At 43.0% G+C, this 18,413-nt stretch overlaps 1 long non-coding RNA gene across 1 annotated transcript in view; it reads right to left on the reverse strand.

Moving 5' to 3' along the window:
• LOC106738538 (uncharacterized) overlaps nt 1–18,069 on the reverse strand; it is a 46,638-nt gene extending 28,569 nt beyond the window's left edge. Inside the window, exon 1 of the long non-coding RNA XR_002093231.2 lies at nt 17,713–18,069. This is a non-coding gene — a long non-coding RNA (uncharacterized LOC106738538). The remainder of the gene's footprint in view (nt 1–17,712) is intronic.
• Nucleotides 18,070–18,413: the final 344 nt, after the last annotated feature.

An 18,413-nucleotide genomic window follows, 5' to 3' on the forward strand; every position in this document is an offset into this window, starting at 1 on the left:
GAAGAAGAAAAAATGCCTACTTCAGTCCACAAAATTTGAGAAAGGCAAATTTTAAAACTTTGGTCTATGCTCCCTAACTGCATGATTAATTCCTAGTTAGTCTTTATACTTCCTGTACCTCAGAAGCCATCTCCTGCAGAAGGCTTATATCAATGAAGAAATCCAACATCACTTCAAATGTGCAAGTGCAGCCTTAGGATGCTTGAAGGAATGGGTGTTCGAAGATTGCAACATCAGATCCAAAACGAAGCTCATGGTGTAATCAAGCAATTATGATCCCCACCTTACTGTATGGAGCTCAGATGTGCACAATGTACAAGTCACTAGAAAAGTACCATCAACGCTGCCTGCAGAAGTTCTTTTGAATCCAGTGGGAAGACAGACATAGCAACATTAATGTCTTCTCACAAGCAGACACCATGAGCATTAAGGCAACGATCATGCGGCATCAACTTTGCTGGGCCATTCATTCATCCAAATGTCCGACTCCAGATTCCTAAAGCAAGTTTTATTCTCCTGGCTCAATATGTATGATCAAGTGGAGGTCAGAGAAAGCATTTCAAGGACATCCTCAAGGCCAACTTGAAGAAAATGCAACATCAATATCAATTCGTGGGAGACCCGGAATGGCCACAAATAAAGGAAGAGTCTGCTGCAAGGATCTCAGTACTTTGAAACCTTACAGAGGATGGAAAAGTGGGAGCAGCAAAAACAGTGTCATGGACCGAATCAAGAATCTGAAGCCACCACTCTACACAGAAATGTGCCCGAGTTACAGCAGAGCCTTTTGATCCCAGATCGACCTCCACAGCCATCTTCAGACCCACCGATAACACAATCATGAAAGACAACCATCCTCAACTGTGAGGGACTGCCAAGGACAACTTTCATTAGGCCTCTTATACTATTGCAGCATACATGTATAATTTTGAACACAAAAATTAAAGTATGTACTATATCTTTCTGATATCACTAATAGATATTAAAAAGCCAACCTACTGTATTATAGACAGTTAATCTCCATAATTTCAGACAGTTAAAATAAGTATCTGAACACTTTATTTTTAGTGAGCTGTGACAACAGCTTGTCAGTGCTAGTTTTCATTAATATCATTAACATTTTTCTCTTCATAACAAGTACATATGTATGTAAAATAATTATGACATTTCTAGCAGCTGCCTGGTCATCTTACAGATCATTTCCACAAATTACATACATAATTAAGTAGTTCTGGTTACGTTTCCCCAATAGCATGCAAAACACTGCAGAGTCAAACTCAGAACTCCTTAGGCAAAAATATCACTAACTTTAGTAGAAGCCAATGAGCACACCGCTCCTTAAAAATCAGGCTACTTATTTAGGTGCTTTAACAAGACTTGCAGAGAGTTAACTTCCTTTGCTGACCTTTACAAATCATGTTTAGGTTAATATTTCTGCTGGTAAAATGTAGTAGTTGGTTTTGGGAAAGAACTGTGGAGCTAGCTTATACTACTACAACATACTACTTCATTTTTCAAGAGGAAGCGAGTTTTGAGATAGTATGCAATTCAGGAAGAGGAGTAATGGAATGAATATTGAAAGATTTTCCTGTTCAAGCACAAGCATTATCAATATGTAACTTCACAGGAGGCACATAATGCGCTTGATATGAAATGCTTTAACTTCAATAGGGTTTTCTCAGTTGCCCAATCTTAAAAATTTCCACATGGGCAGGCTAAAGTCATTAAGATTTGCAAGGATGCAGGGACAATAAAGAGTGACTGGCTGGTGCACTTTTGCTGACAAGTAACAGAAGGTGTGGGGACAACTCTAACCCTTCTTTTCCCCCACTACTTGCAGTAGTAGTAGATGCCATCAGCATTATCAACTGCAGGGAAAGTACTTGTGCCTTTGGTGGCACTTTCACAGCTATGACTTTGCTAAAACCCTCCCTGAAACAGCCCAGAGTTGGCCTAGAGTTCTCTTCAAGCCTTTCACAATCAGTACCAGTAAAATGTAACACATCGAGTACCCTAGTCTTATTAGTTCTACCTGAACTCTAATGGGCTTTATGGGAGATGTACTGGTGCTCACAAAACAAAAAAACCTCACTGGCATCTTTTCACTCATCTTGTCAGTCAACTTTCCCTTCTCCTATTTCCAGTCCCATGGTACCTTGCCTTACCACTACTCTCAAACTCTTCATCCCACACACTCCATCACCTTCACCTATTTCTTTATCTTGCCCACTGCCAATTCCTCAACTCTTAGCCCATCTCTTCTCTGCTTCCTCTGGCCCTGAATGAACCCTCATGAGCTATGGACTTCCTCTATGAGTTTGAACTAGTGCTGCCTTTTCCACTTCAGGTTCACGTGGGTGTGAAATTTAGTCAGTTCCTTACTTGCCACCTTCAACTGACACTGGCACCCATGCACAAGCCATGTGGGATCTTGCTGAATAAAAATGCAATCTTTTAAAAAATTCTCAGCTTTCTTCTATCACCCACTTTCTCTCCCCCTCCTCCTGTTTCTTTTCTACATTCCTTCTCACACTCATCTGCTTAAGTTGATGATCTCAATTCCCTCCTACCTTGTGTCTGCTGGCTTGACTCATTCTCTTCCTCCTCTTTCTTCTTACCATCTTACTCTCTTATTTTGTAATGGACTAAATTTGGATTCACTTGCCTGTTCAATCATCTCCCCTCTCTCCTCCCCCTCCACTCTTAATTTACCAAGTACAGCCCAGTTTTTCTTCTCCCATGCCCTCCCTCATGGCTTCAGCTCTCTTCACTTAGCCTCTCTCACCACAAGGTCTCAAGAAATAACTACCTTGCAAGTTTCAAACGTTCTACTCCCCTTTCACTGTTAATCTTGTCTGCTTTTCACACCACTGACTTCTCTTTCTTTGCTAGCCTGTCCAACTATCTATACAGAATGTCCTGCCACCTCTCTTTCTATTCCTTCAACATCTCTCTCAATGAAGTCTCCTCTCCCCACCCTCATTTCTCACTATCTCCTCTCCTTTGGTATTCCTGATGATTATCTTTACCCCTTAAGCCTACTCAGACATCTTCTTATGGCATCCTTTATCCATAGGGTTGATAAAAAAAAAAATGCTGTTTCCCCTCTCTACCTTTCTTCAAAGTCAGCATCAAAACTTCTCTCTACCACAATATTTATTGAGAAAACAACCAACCCATAATGGATAGGTGGATCACTAATAGAGCTCCTCTCTCCTTTTTTATTTCACCTTATACTCAAGGATCCTAGTTTTCCATTGGGGGGGGCCACACACACACAAAAAATCTCCATTTGAAAATCACAAAAATCCATGTTTTTCCACAACCTACCAAAAGCACAGCGATATCCCATGCTAAGACAAGCACACCCCTCCTCCACCCCGCCACTGTTTGGTCGAGAGGCAAAAACAGCAGCAAAAAAGAATGACAGCAGAAATGGTGCTGCTCACCATGGGACACAGTTGCACTTTCCGTAGGCTGCAAAAAATGCAGATTCTATGGTTTGCAACAGCGATGGAAAACTAGACGCCCCGATTATAACAGACGAGCAGAAAAAGCTGTAAACCATCTAAGAATATTACATTATGTAATGCTCCACTGTTTCTTTAACCTCACCTGAAAAAGAGGTCATGTGGTTAGCACTATATTCTGGCTGCTTCTATGCCCAGGTAGCTCCTGGTAGCACTGGACAGAGCTGGCTGGACCTCAGGATTATGCTGGAAGTGGAAACCCCGCCACCCATACCTGGGCCTAATCCCAGTTTGTAGCTAGTCCACGACCAACTAAGTTACACAGCTCCCAACCCTGATAAGATAGCTCTACTACAATACAATATAAACTGAACATACAATTAAACCTTCACTCAAAGCCAGTTATCAAATGTGAATTAGCTAAGTTGTGCCAAATACAGAATGCCCTTTCTTGGCCTTACAGATGTAATATTTTACTATTATTACATCCAGGACATTAAATCCTTTATTACAGAGAGTTTGAAAAGCTTTAAGTTACCTATACTTAGAATACTGTCTCTATAGTTACATAAAACATTAATATACCGACCAATCAATCTGAGGGGAAAACACAAAAAGACAATGAGCAAGAACAGAATGTACTTAAAAGTTTATTTGATACATATCTACAAATGTTGGAAATTTCATCCTAAAAAAGAAAAAAAAAAAAAATCAACATTCAAGTGCTTTTCCTACAAATTTTAATAAAAGAATGAGAAGAAGGGAACATAAATTTATTTCTAATTTATTAACAGATAAGTAGCAACCATCATGAAGTATTTTTGCTAACTATGGATGTGTGTATATATGAAAGGATGGCCCCAAAATTGAAGCAGTGGATTAAAAAAAACACCGCTTCAGTTTAGGGCTGATTAACGCCCCCATGTCATGCACATACCCTGCTGACTTACCTGCCTCTCCTGCAGGGAGAGGAGGGTGAGCTGCTGGCAGGTGGAGTGGTCCCTGGACTGCAGGTTGGGGGGCTGATGCAGTGGCAGCCCCCCACAGGCAATACCCACCCACAGGCACCTGGCTTGGGCAGTCCTTGGGGGGCACCGCTGCCATGGGGGGAAGCACCAGGCCACCACACTGCTCAGGCAGGCAGGCAGGCAGGCAGGCTCTGGGGCGGGAGGTAGGAGGAAGAATCAGGCTCGCCACGTTTCTTAGGCAGAGCCTGCTTTCCCAGGCTGCTGCCAGACTGCCTGCACAGCTTCCTGTAGAGCCCCCAGGCTGCATGAAGCTCGGTGCTCTACTCCATGGCTGTAGGGGCAGCAAACTACAACTGCTCGAAGGAGTTGTAGTTTGCTATGCCCCAAGTGATTTCAGAATTTACTACAGCAGCTGGAATTAATGCACAATACACTGCTGAGGCAGGCAAACACTGACACCATTAAAGCAGTGCAAAAGTATTTAGCCCACTTTAAAGTATCGTGCACACATGCCTCTTGTTTTGTCTACACGGGGCCTATAACCCCAATCCTGCAATCCAGCCTGTATGGCGAACTCCACCCACACGAAGAACAGTGTTTTCAGAGTCTTAAACCCAGTGTTTGGCTTTTCTCTAATATCTGCTTAATGTAATGCTAGACAACTGTTTTGGAGATGGGATGAGGGAAAGAGTTAACAAAAAAAACCCTCCCTCCTCCCTTACCACCACCTCAGGCTTTTTGGAAGAAAAGTGATTAGGGTTTTTTTTTTAATCCTTTATTTCAGACATTGTGGTTACATATGAATCACATAAAATAATCCAAAGAAAGGTTACCAGTTATGTTCCCCCACTTTACTAAGAAAGTTGCCTCTCTCAAGGAAATATGTTAAATTTTAAACTTTTCCACTGTTGCTTCAATAGGTATATTTTTTTCCTTTCCCAAATGTTATAAACTCTAGCTTGTGTTTCCTAAAAGACTTAATTTAATTTATATCATAATTATATTATCAGAGACACCAAACAGAGAGTTTATAAAATTAGAGGGGTCTGATAACCAGGGTATACAGTATGAACACTTAGCTTTATGAAGCCTACTTTTAGTTTACCACTTAAAATATTTTTGGGGGAAAAAGGGGGAACAAAATCCCCTGAAGTCCTCAACATCGCTGTAATACTCCCAGATATTTCCTATTTTATCAGTTTACATCAATCCTTCTGGAAACTGAGAACTATTATTAGATGATTTAATGTTTCATTTACCAGAAACTGAAATAAATGAAAACCTAGCGGGCTAAAAGGTTTAAACATACTACTATGCTTTAAGTGTCAAACATTTCTTGAAGTCTGTGGCAGTTGGCAGCTGCAAACATCCGACTGAAAGCCCCATCTGCTGCTTCACAGCTTCCAGTCGAGGATGTTTACAGTCGCTCACTGTCAACAGCAATACACATTCTTTAGCCATTTACTTTACATTATTAACCTGCGCAGGGATCCAAGCAGGTAGGTTAAGGTTGCTACAACCTTTCTTCCTGTTTCTCTGTTGCTATATGCAAATATGCATTGGGCTAGTTTCACTTGTTATATTAGCGATGTAAAGAACCTACAACTTCCAAAAGACCAATTTCAAACAAAATGGTACATTTAAAACTCCAGCGTTAGAAATTACACATATTGAGAGAATTACAGTAAAACTTTATAGAAGAAATTATTTGAATGATCTTTTCCTACAAGGAGCAATTCTATCAGTCTTTGTAAGGAAGGCTGGCACTACTATACGATCCACTAAATGACTAAAAAACAAAATAACTAAAAAAAAACCCCAAGCAAACCCCAATGATCTTTTTTTTTTATCTGCTAAAAATAATTTGAAGGATCTCTGAATGCAACACTGGACTTAGCTTTCTTCCTTTCAATAAAGGGAATGGCAGGCTGAGAGAGACCTACGTGACCTCAAAATTAACCTTAAAACAACATTTGCTCCCAAATCACACTGGAAAAAGTCTGTTGGCACACACTGTGAAAACTAGTGTACTTCAAACTAGTTACAAAAATGTACTAAGGGTTTTTTGTATAACTAGTTACCAGTACATTTCACATGGACTTCATTAAACAGCATTTGCCACAGAACAAAAATATATAGTGGCATAACAAGAGATCAGTAACACAGTTTCAGAGTTTCTTTCTTGATCATTCTCCTGTTTATTTACCAAATAAATGAAAGGGAAAAAACTGAAAATTAAAGAACTTCACTATTTTTCTGAAGTAATACAAAGCCAAAGTGAGTCAGTTGAGTGATCAGAGTGCTCAAATGGGATTTTTTTTTCCCGATATTTCTTTGCCTAAAACTACTAAGATATTTGCCCATTTTCATTTTATGGAAGGTATCTGGAATGCAAAAACCTGTGGCGCATTTACTAAAACTGATAAAAGTGAAGAATTCCTGTAAATCACTATTTCAAAAACAGGGTTCTATTTTCTATACTAAAGTTAAGAAAATTAATCTTCAAGGCAGCAGGTGAAAACGAGAAGAATTATGTTGGGGCCGTTCCCTTTATTCACTACCAACTTTGAGCTATTAAAGCTTCCTAGGGAACCACATTTTCTCAATGGGTCAAGTCACTAAGGAAACAAAGCAAACTTTATCAGTGCTGTGCAATTCTACATTCCAGGAATTCTTAGCACTTGGCATCCATATACCACTCAAGAGGAGAGAGACTGACTCTCCCCCTTTACTTAGCAGAGCTACCAAGACTAACTTTATGGAATTCTCATAAAAGTGTTCAACTTCAGAGGGCTCAAAAAAAGGTACTTAGCCCTATGTATAAAGGCCTCACAGCAAAACAAGGGTTAAGAAAACTCTCCTCTGTTCACACTTCTGAAAGTCAAAAATCATGTTCCTACTCTTGCATCTCACAACTTGTAAAACAAAATCTGTACAAGGGAAATAACTGAATATACAACACAAAAAAGCAATACACACTAAATTCAAAAGTAGATATAGCAAGAAGAAAAAGTGTAGTTCAATTATACTTGACAAATTGAAAATTAGCCTTTAATATGTAAGCTTATTAAAACTAATATCTACAATTTTAAGAACAATTTGAAACACAAATCTTAGTTATTTGGATTCCTTAAATGAAGGAGGCTGTGTCAGTAGCGACACACTATTTTACTTCCCTTAAAAGGCTAATATACATTTTTGAGACGGTATAAATTTATGAAGACTTTTTGTGATTATATCTAGAATGATATGAAAAGTTAGACCATAAACTCGTTTAGGTTGTTACTTCACAGACTATCAAACAAAATTAAACAAGCCACCTGCTAAAAGGGGTGCAGAATGGCAAGGCTAAGGGTTGTTTGGGGAGAAGACATACAAAACCCTTGCTCAAATTTTAATTCTCACTTGAATTCAACTGTTAGTTATGCAATTAAAATGCCTCTAATTTTCCCCTCTCCCAGATGTAGGTGAAACACAGGCAATGTGGAAAAAAGTAAATTAACCTGATATTGATATTAACAGGAATATTAAAAACAGAAACCTAAACTATCCATGAAAGGTAATTTTCTAGCACCTTGCAAACCAATCTGCTCATTACAATTTATCCTGTTTAATCCAAAAATGTCTTCTTCCTAACTTTTTTGTCCTGTAGGTAACAGAAAAGCCAAGTTATAACTTCTTTGGTGTTTAGAGTCATCATACAAGATACAGCAAAAAGCTGCATTTGTTGATGATTTCCACCCTCACTGCAAGATGTTGTCAAGTGCCTTATAATCCATATTTCAGAGACATGAGTTGATATGTGCCGAGGAAAAGCAACACTCAGGTGAAGCAAAATGCATTGATTTCATCTCAGTTTAGTAAACTGATTAATGGGCCATCTTCATAGGCAAGATTTAACAATTTCCATAACTAGAGTTTTAATAACACTAGAAGCAAGAAACCACTTCACCTATTAGGTGCCTAAGTGTGATGCTAACTCCACCCTGCTCAACTCCCTGAAAAAAATCTATTAACTTGTATATCTTTGTAACATGCTGTTACATTACTCTTAAAACCAAGACACAAAAAAATGTCAAGGAGGAGGATGACCCACTCACTTTTGTATTAACAGTTTGTAAGGTCTCTAGCAGGGTGGGAAAGGATTTGGTGCACAATAGGGGGAATAATATCTTGCCCTTAGTTCCTTATCTCAGGCCTCACCCCAGATGGTTTTACAATTTTTAGCTTTTATTAAAGAGAAGAATCAAAACTATCGAGCCTTAAAAAAAGAAGTCCTCTGCTTGGACAAAGTTGGGGGAAGTGAGGGGAATCAACAAATTTGCTGCAGCCAAATTCTTATCTAAGCTCCCATCATAATTTATGTAAACTCACAACACTCACCCAAGGGACACCACTCCCCTTAGCCATTAAGGCTAGGTACAGACATTCAAAAAGCCCAAGGCAGAATTGATCTGAGTTATGCATTTTTCTGTAAGTGGTAAAGTTTACACTGGTAACAAACAGAATACACATTTGCCCTTTGTTGGGAGAGGAGGATGGGGGCGGGGGGCAAATCTTAGACCAGGTTCCACCACATTTTTAAGCCAGTCTACGTGCACCAAACCTGCTACGGGTATAAACCGGTTTCCAATCACTTATACTGATAAAAGTGTAGCATCTGTACCCGGCCCAGGAAAATATTCAAGATGCAAACTACATCATACATTAGAAGAAGTAAACTGAATAGATTCTTTAATTATGGTAGCTCAGTGTTTCAGATCAACCAGCCCCAAATAAAGATGTTTAATTTCAGCTCCTGCAAACAAGTTCCAAGGAAAACAGCTCTAATGGGTGAGCAACTGTCACTTCACTGTTCTAAAATTTAGAAAAGTGCACTAGGAAAATGGCTCATGGTTGACAGTGTTTATTAGAACCTGGCTCCCTAACCTTAGCTGGGGATAATTAAGACTGAACACTGCTACACACATAGTTAAAAACACAAGTAGTGAAAACTTTGACTCCAGTGGTCAGGCAGGCAGGATCAGACTGGCCTAATGGTAATAACAGTTGATATCCAAACACTCATTTTCAGTATCTTTAGTTATATATTTCTGCACTAAAGATCCTAAAGGAACCACAGTGATCATCAGGTCTGACCTTATGTATAGAACTTCCCTGAACTAATTTTTGTTTGAACTACAGCATACCCTTAAAGCATTTATTTTTGATTTTTAAAATCATCAATTTTAGAGAATCTACTGAACCCTTCTTAGACCATATAAAATATTTCTAACCATCTTGAACAAAAGCTTTTTCTAGGCAAACTCATTTCTTCTACAAAGCATGTGCTTGGGTGAAGTGAGAGACATTTTTATACTGTCCTGAGAACTTGTAAGTTTGCCAAAACCAATACTAAAGAGTAGGTGAGAGCTTATTTCCAAAGCTACATTCCACAAAACTCTTGGGCCATATTTTCAACACTCCTGGAGGAGTATGTGCTTTGGGTTCTGCCCCAAGGGTGTTTCTACATTTTGCATTTAATAGTCAGTGGATAAAAAGGACAGACTACAGTGGGACAGTTCTTGCTGTATTAGGGGCAGGGGCCGGAACTGATACCTCACTTGTTTTGGGGGTTTTTTGGACCCACTGGTCTTCCCCCTTCTGCCCAGTAGGGCATCTTCAGCAGGTAGAGTGGAGAGTGATCTTCCTGAGCAAAGGTGTTGGAGAAGGAGATATAGGTTCAAATCCCACATATGTGAGGGGGACTTCAAGCCTGAGGTCTCTTACTTCTTGGGCAAGAGCCCTAACCACTAGGCTACTGGGCTAAAGGGTAAGGTCATCTTCCTCCTCCACTTTTGCCTCCTCTCAGCAGTTAGTATCATCATGGTTTTTCTGTGACTAACATTTTGGGACCTACACAGCACTGATGTGCTTTTACAGGCAGAAGAAGGTCACAAAAGAGCGTAAGTGACTGGAGCAGATCCTTTCTGAGCATCCTCAGAAAAGCAAGCTAAGTTGTGCAGTGGCGAATAGAATCATGGGCAAGGTCTCCTACCACCAAGAAACTGTGCAAAAGGTGGGCACCACCATTACAGTTATTTACCAGGATTTTGTTCAATATAATTGGCATTGATCTCAAGGCTGTCAACCCGTGTTAGACACGTTCTGAATAACCCTACCATACTTAGGGATGGGGATGCCTAATTCAGGAATCCCAAATAACTTTAAGCCCTAAACACTGGACAGCCCCCCCCCCCCCCCCCCACCTGCCCACTCCCTAGAACGGTATGCTCCTAAGCTAGGGGTGGGCAAAATATGGCCTGTGGGCGAGATCCGGCCAGCCAGGCCATTCTCTCCAGCCCGCAGGGCCCCTAAAAAATTTAGAAAATTAATATTTATCTGCCCCTGGCTGCCTGTCAAAGATGACAGGAGCCAGCAGCAGTAGGACCCAGAGGGAGCCAGCAGCAGAAATAAGCAGCTGCAGCAACAAGAAGGCCCAGCCCCACCTCACTCCCAGCCAGAAGCCTAGCACAGACTTTTAGCCTGGGACCCTACAGTTGTTTCTGCCTCTTTGCACTGGAGAAGGAAATTCAGATAAGCAAGGGGAGAGGGAAGCAGGGGAAGACCACAAGCAATCATTCCAGCCATCAGGGTCAGGCCGGGCCAGGCAAGGATGGCTCCTGAGGTCCCGGCGCTGCAGCCAGGAACCATGTGGTGCTGGAGTGGCAGGGGGAAGCAGCAACAGCAAGGTGGGAGCATGGGGCCCATGCTAGTGTGCTAGGGCCAGCACCTGCAGGGGCCCAGGCTGGAAGGGGCTCTACGTAGCCAGGCTGGCCTCCCCCGCTCCATGCTGACACAACCCACCCCAGCTCCATAGAGCTCCTGCCAGCCCATGCCCCACCCTTGGCCCCCACCAGCACTGGCTCAACACACCAGCATGGGCCCCGTGCTCCTGCCAAGCTGTCACTTTGCTCCAGACACCCACTTGCTGCCACTCCCCCACCACCTGCCACAGCCATTTCCCAGCTTTCCTGCCTGCAGCTGCCACTGCTTCAGCACCATGTGGTTCCCAGCTGCAATGCCACACTGCAGAACTAAGCAGGAGCCAGCCTGGCCCCTGCAATTCTTGGCTGGCTCCATGCAATGCCCACTGAGCTGGTCCGGTTCCTGCTGTGCCCTGCAGTCTCGGCCATGCAGCTGGGACATGGTGCCAAAGCAGTGAGAGGAGAGGGGAAGGTGTGGGGCAGAAGAAGCGCACATGGCAAACGGAGGAGAAGTGGTGGTAAGCAGGAGCACAAGGCTTGTGCCAGTGCCCCTGGGCCATGAGCAGCAGGAGCATGGAACAAGGTTCCCTTTAAGGTGTGCGTCCGTGCACAAGTAAAAGTCTGACCGTGTAGCAACTTTTTAAGGCTGTGCACCTGCCAGGAGAGGAGCTGGGCTGCGGCATGGGACACTTACTGAAGGTAAGCTCCTCCCCGAGGTGAAGCAAGGTGGAAGCAGGGGCCTGGCTCAGGCTCTTCCTGCTCTGTAGAACTGCTCTGCCCCTCCTGCATTGGTTCGGGGAGCGAGGAGGTACATGGCATCAGGGCATGGCATGAAACTAACAAGAACTTGGAATTTTTGGCAGACAAATGTTAGTGTAGGTCTTTCAAAACAGAGGTCCTAGGAGCTCTTTTGAGATTTCACAGATCCTGTAATATTTCTTGTAACTTCAGGGTCCTTTTTAATCTAACCCTTAGTCTTAAATAAAAAAAAAAAAAAAAAAAAAAATCAATATGAATTTGTGCAATGTACAAGACAGTTACTACTGTTCTATAAAAATCTTTTTAGAGGTTTCTACCAGATATGTTAAGAAACTTGGGCATAACACTGACTAGGCAACAAAGCTATTTTGTATACATTTTGCATTTGTGTGCATGATGGGAACAAACAACTTTAACTCACATTAAGCAAACCTTCTGCCAATCACCATATTCTGAACAACATGCAGGTAAAACAGAGAAACGTTTTTGTCTTTGAACAAGCTGTCACAGTGATTCTAGCTGTCACTAAACTTTGAAAACATAAGGAGCAAGATGTGCACCACAGAGTAGACATGTTTGAACTCTCATACTCCATTGGCTAATAAAGAGCTCCCCTCATACCTATCACCCTATACACCGTATTACAGGCATGAGACTCAGACTCAACGCCACTTTTAAGCTGGCAAAACACCTGTTCTCATAGCTGGTATTTAAATAGTGTGACCTAGCAATGAAAATATTGACATTATATTTCCAGGGTCATGCCCTGAAATCTTGTTAATATTGTACCTTTAAGTTTCTATTAATCAGTAATTGTATCAGGGTAAAATGTTACCTCCTACTGCTTTTCCAGAAGTACAGAAAGATATTATCCAGTCAAGGGGATACATTTTTTAAGTAAAAATACCCACAAGTTAAAAGACAAATATCTCAATCATAAACACCCAGTTGATCATTTCTGACTAATTGCATTAGGTGGAAGGGGTTGGCTATCAGGAGACCAAGCTTACTCCCTCATTGTCTACAAAGTAGCTCCTGTACCATAGCCAGTACCCAAAGCTTTAAACTGAGCAGTAAGGAGGAACAAGAGTCAAGCCAAATTTCAAACATTACAATTTCCTTCTCCAGTCATTAGAGACTGGCATTATCTCACTTAATTTCTCTCTTCCTCCCCCACCCTTTCCCGTAATGCTAACTTGGGAGGCACCAGGAGCTACAGCACTTAAAGCTGTTCTGATTTTGAAGAATTTTCTTCCCACTCTGAAAGCTCAATGAGCATCTTAAACAGTGAGGTTTTAGATCTCTTTTAGTTACTTGTTGAGGAATTAGGAGGGAAGGTGCAAGAACTGTGTTTTGCTGTTGAATGTGAGAAGCAATGGTCCTGTGAGTAGAGCAGGGGGGGGGGGGGGGGGGGGGGGGGGGGGGAGGAAGGGTGAAGAACCCCCTCCTTCTTTTCATGTAGCTTTCCTAATACAGCTGTTACTGAAGGAAGTCTCCTGCAGATTATGCTCCAGTATTTTTGACTAACAGAACAGTTACTTAAAAATAATAATAATGATAAAAAGCCTCCTAAAAGGCCTTGGTTGTTTAAGAATAGGATTTAAAATCCAAGAAAATATTTTAAAAGTTGAGGTTCCACAAAACCTTAATCATATTTATGTAATTAAAAACAGTAATACAATACCAGCATTTACTTTCAAAGGGAATTAATAGTTCCCCATCACCTTTGTATTGTGTCAAGCATGTCACACTATGGATGTACCTAAGGCTCACCTTGAGCAAGTAACGTATTGCAAGACAAACTTTTAAAAACTGTAATACAGATACAGGCAAAGTTAGCTAAAACACTGTAAGTGGTAACAGAAAAATTACAGGCGTTTTATCCTGAGCACCTGTGCTTTCTAAAATTGATTAGGACTATATAATCATTCTGTTTTCCTAAGCAGCAGGTGGTATAGCTAAAAGTATTTCTATGGAAGAACATTAAATCCATCTTACTATTGACCTAAAGTCAGAACAAAGAAAAAGAAACCACTTCTCCAAATCTTAGGAAGGATTCATTAGTTTCACACCAATTATCATTGCTTAACAGAGGCTACTAAAATATAAGCTTTTAAAAAAGCTTTATGTGCAATGATGAAAGCTCCTATTACATTGGTACATTTACGTGAGCTGCCTGCTTAACTATGAGATTTTTAAGCAGGAATTAAGAATGAATTTTCCATGTTTCTCCTAAATAATACTATAATCCTTACTCAGGCAAGGTGCTCATCAGTTTCAGAGTAAAGACTTCATAATCATCCTTCTTAGATATATCTGGACTCCTAAACTATACCTCAAAAGGAAGATAGCTACATCAACTATAGCAGGGCTTAGCAACATTTTTGGGCAGAGTGCCAAAAACACCTGCTACCTCAACTTGTAAGATGTTGGTGTGCCAGGGCAGACGGTGGGGGAGCCACAAGGGGCCGAATCCTCGTTGTGGCAGTGCACCCCAACCCCTTCCCTGCCATCTGCCCCGAGGTACACATGCCAAGGAAAATGCCTGTGTGCCAGGCTCTGGCACGTGTGCTGAGGGTTGCCTACTCCTGAGCTATAGCACAGAGAAAGAATCTCAGCTCACTGTTCCTTAGGGCATCAATGTGTTTTGACCAAGTACCAGATCCACAAAAGAATGTAGGTACTTAAATAAATCCAGACAGCACCAATGAGAGCCTTCAAACGTATGTTCAGGTGCCACACTGTTTTTTAGGTGTCAAAAGTTTCCAAGGCACCCCAACTTGCACCAATGACAGCAACACTACCACTCAAGTTTTGATATCAATAAGCCATACATTCCTTTACCTAGCTTCATGTTGGGGAGCAATCTAGCAGGTAATTTCAGAGCACAGGTAACAGAGCTGTCCTTTCAGTAAGACCCACGGCAGAACAGCTTTAACAGGAGGGACTAGCGGATCCTCACCTCAACATAGCCAAAATCCAAGTAGATAGAACACTCTCCTGATAAGACAGACCTGGTTTCACATCCCTACCAAAATACTGCCCATTCTAGTGTTGAAATCACTAAGTAATTAGTGCTTAAGCTAAGTTATAGCTAATTCTACATAAAAGAATTCAGGGCTAAGAAATCTGTGCAAAGGTTGACACCTACATCTAGTTCAGAGTTAGACACGCAAGCCCTTTTGAGGAGTAGGGTTTAGGTCCAATTCCTCAGCAGTTCTTACTGGCTTAGAGAGATCCACACCTAGCTCACTAACCTGCAAGGATCTGTGTCCTTCCACAAATGCTCTTCAAGCCTACAACACGCTGAATAAGGAGCCTTCGTGCCTAATTCAGCACTGAGGACTCCAGTTAAGCATGGCAACACTAACATCCCTTTGTGAATCCAGCTCTATGTTGCTTGGGATATTCTGCATTTATTGTCAGCTGTGCACACACACACACACACACACACCCACGCACCCTCTCCTCAGTATGAAAGGCCCCTGCCCTTGGAAATGCATGTGTACAAACTTCCTTGTGCCTATGGAGATGCGTCAAAACAGAGCCCCAGTGAAATCAATAGGGGTCTGCCTGCATACAAGCAGTAGCCATTTATCATCTTTCAACAGTAGTGTCTAAGGGCTGAGAGTCTACTAGGAATTACAGGTACTCAGTTTCATAATCCATCATTTAATGGTTAGTACTTCTTTCTCATAAAGAAAAAAAATAAATATGAGCACACATCACCAAAAATACTTAAGTACCAAGCAGAAATAATACCTTCACTTTTACCTCTGAGCTTCAAAACAGGTGTTGTAGAAACCAACACTTAATCTGATCCTTCACTAGCTGTGCCCCTAGCAGTAGTTACTCAAAGTTACAATACTAAACAATTTTTTTTAATCAAACAGCACTGTGAAGAGCCATCAAAATGCAGGTAAAATGCATTTTAAGTCGGGCATTTGATTACTGAGGAAGACTACAGTCCAAGAGTAAGGTTTTTAATGACTCCCACGTCTGCCTTACCCTCTTTCCTCCGGAATGTGAGCATTAAGATGACTAGAATTTAGGAAAGCCTACAGAAGCATAAACACCAAGTGTTGAAGCTCTGCGTTTTGGCTCATACTAAACAGAAGTACTCTTCAAGACTACCTTTGTCCATTTCTAGCTCCAGGAGGAAGAAAAATGCAGTTTAATAATTTTTTTTTTTTGTCTAACTAGAGGCCACACCCAACACAAACTAATGACAGGAAAGCATTTTGATTCAAAGGTCTACAACAAGCATCTAACCCAGGGCAAAGTAAAACTTTCTCATTTTCAGGGAAGAAAAGAAACTCTTGCTCAATAAGTAGCAATTATGTTGTAGAATTTATATGCTGAGCACGACTGAATGTAAGAACACCAGATCAGTCAACCATAGCTTTAGCGCTTTTGAGTATGATTAACAGAATGAACTTTCAAAGGTCAATTAAATGTCAACACATTTTAAAGAGATATTCTTCTTAAGTTTGGTCAATGTGTAATGGCACCTTCTAAATCAGTAATGCCAGTTTTATATTAAAATTCTATACACCCTAGATTTGTGTATGCATATACAGGATACATAACCATTATTTTCTATAGGAGATTAATTAGTATTTACATTGTTGGCTTTAGTACTCCTAAGCTGTCTTTTATTAGCTGTGTTTAATCAAGTACACCAAGACACTCTTTTTCATTTCATTCCAGCAGGGGGGGGGGGGGGGGTTAATTTTGCAGTTTGAAAGCCTAGAAGTTTACAACATAAGAAGGATGAGTTTTGGTGCATAAGCAACCATAACAGCTGAGTGCAACTTACAGAAGAGGACACTACTAAATTTTGGGTGCAAAGTATGGGGACAGGATGCTGCTAAATTTTTGCCAAGTTGAATTGTCAAAAGTTATTTTATGAGATCAAATATATTTGCCTTTACATCTTTGGGCATCAATTGGAGGAGACAAGTTAGAAAAGTGACCCGACAGAAGATTTTTTTTTTTTTTTTTAAACACTTTTAAAAATATCAGGCCCCTTTAAAAATATCTGAAGTTGAACACCCAGAAAGAAAAAAACCCCACTAATTACTTTTTTTTAAAAAAGCAGGCCTTTATCTTAGTCCAATACCTCATGAAATGTGACCCAAATCCTGATTAAGATCTCCGAACGCTCCTGTGGTACGTACAAGTCTCATGTGAATAAACGCTATCATCCAAAAGACCTTCAGTGTAAGTCAAGAACTATTAAAGAATTTTATGGCTGAGGGGAAAGGGAGCAGAGACAAGGAAGAGCAAACCTCGCCCCTCCCCAATCATATGGGGGTAACAGCATCGTCGCGAGTAAGAGCATATGGGGGTAAAACCAGGCCGACAGAGGAATGGCTAACTCCTCATCTAAAAAATAAACAAACAAAAAACCCAAAACAAAACAAACCCCAGGTTTTAGGAAACGTCTTTCTGCAGGGCCCGCCTGGGGGACGAGCGCGGGCCGCCGGGACCCGAGGTACCAGGGCCCGCGGGCGGGAGACTTCCAGCGCCGGGTGCGAGGCGGCTGCTCGGGGCGCCCTTTCCTCTGCCGAAGCGCGTCGAAACGGACTGGGAGAAAAGTTGCTTTCAGCCCTTCCGCCGTGTCAGAGGAAGGGGGACGCCTCCCCCTCCCCCGTGCCCGTGCCCGTGCCCGTGCCCGTCCCCGTCCCGCGGCGGTGGGGCTGCAGCACACGGGGGCCCGCAGGTGCTGGCCGGGGGAGCGCGCGCGAGCCGAGGATGGGGAGGTACCTGCCGCTGCACCTGCAGCTGCTCCCGTCCCTCGCGCCGCCTGCTCCGGGCTCGGACACGCCGGGGCCGACCCGCCAGGAGAGCGCGCGGGGCACGTGCGGGCAGAGCTGCCCCCGGCCCCGCGCAAAGTTTGCGGCGGGCCCCGCAGTCGCGGCCGGGCGAGGAGCGGCCACTTCCCGGCGCCGCCGGGACAGGGGCGGGCCCGGGACGGGACGGGGCGGGACTAGGGCTGGGCTGGGCGAGGGCGAGGGCGGGGGGTGGGGAGCGCCGGCCCCGGCGGCATTGTCCTTCCCCGCGGGCCGGCCCCTCCCCGCGCCCGGGTCTTTGTCCGCGCGGCGCTAGTGGCCCGGACGCGGGACTCACTCGGGACGCGCCAGGGAGATTCCAGGCCGCTCTTCCAATGAGCGCCGGAAAAAGGGGCGAGCCCAGCCAATGAGAGGCCCGGCAGCGCGGAGAGTCCCGAGCGGGGGAGCCAATGGGCGACTGCGGCTCTGCCCCGCCCCGCGCGGAGCGCAGCCAGCTGTGGCCAGATGTGCTGGACAGCAGCTGGAGCCGGGCGGTCCTGGAATGTAAATGCTGGGGAGGAGGGAGCGGCAGGCGCATCTCCGGAGGCGGGAGGGCTCTGCTGTGGGGCCTGTACTCCCCCCCCTACCTCGCCTGCCGCCGGGCCCCGGCCCTTCTTGTGCCGAGCTGGTTCTGCC

This window comes from Alligator mississippiensis, chromosome 1 (genome assembly GCF_030867095.1).
Source record: "Alligator mississippiensis isolate rAllMis1 chromosome 1, rAllMis1, whole genome shotgun sequence".
Classification (NCBI taxonomy): domain Eukaryota; kingdom Metazoa; phylum Chordata; order Crocodylia; family Alligatoridae; genus Alligator; species Alligator mississippiensis.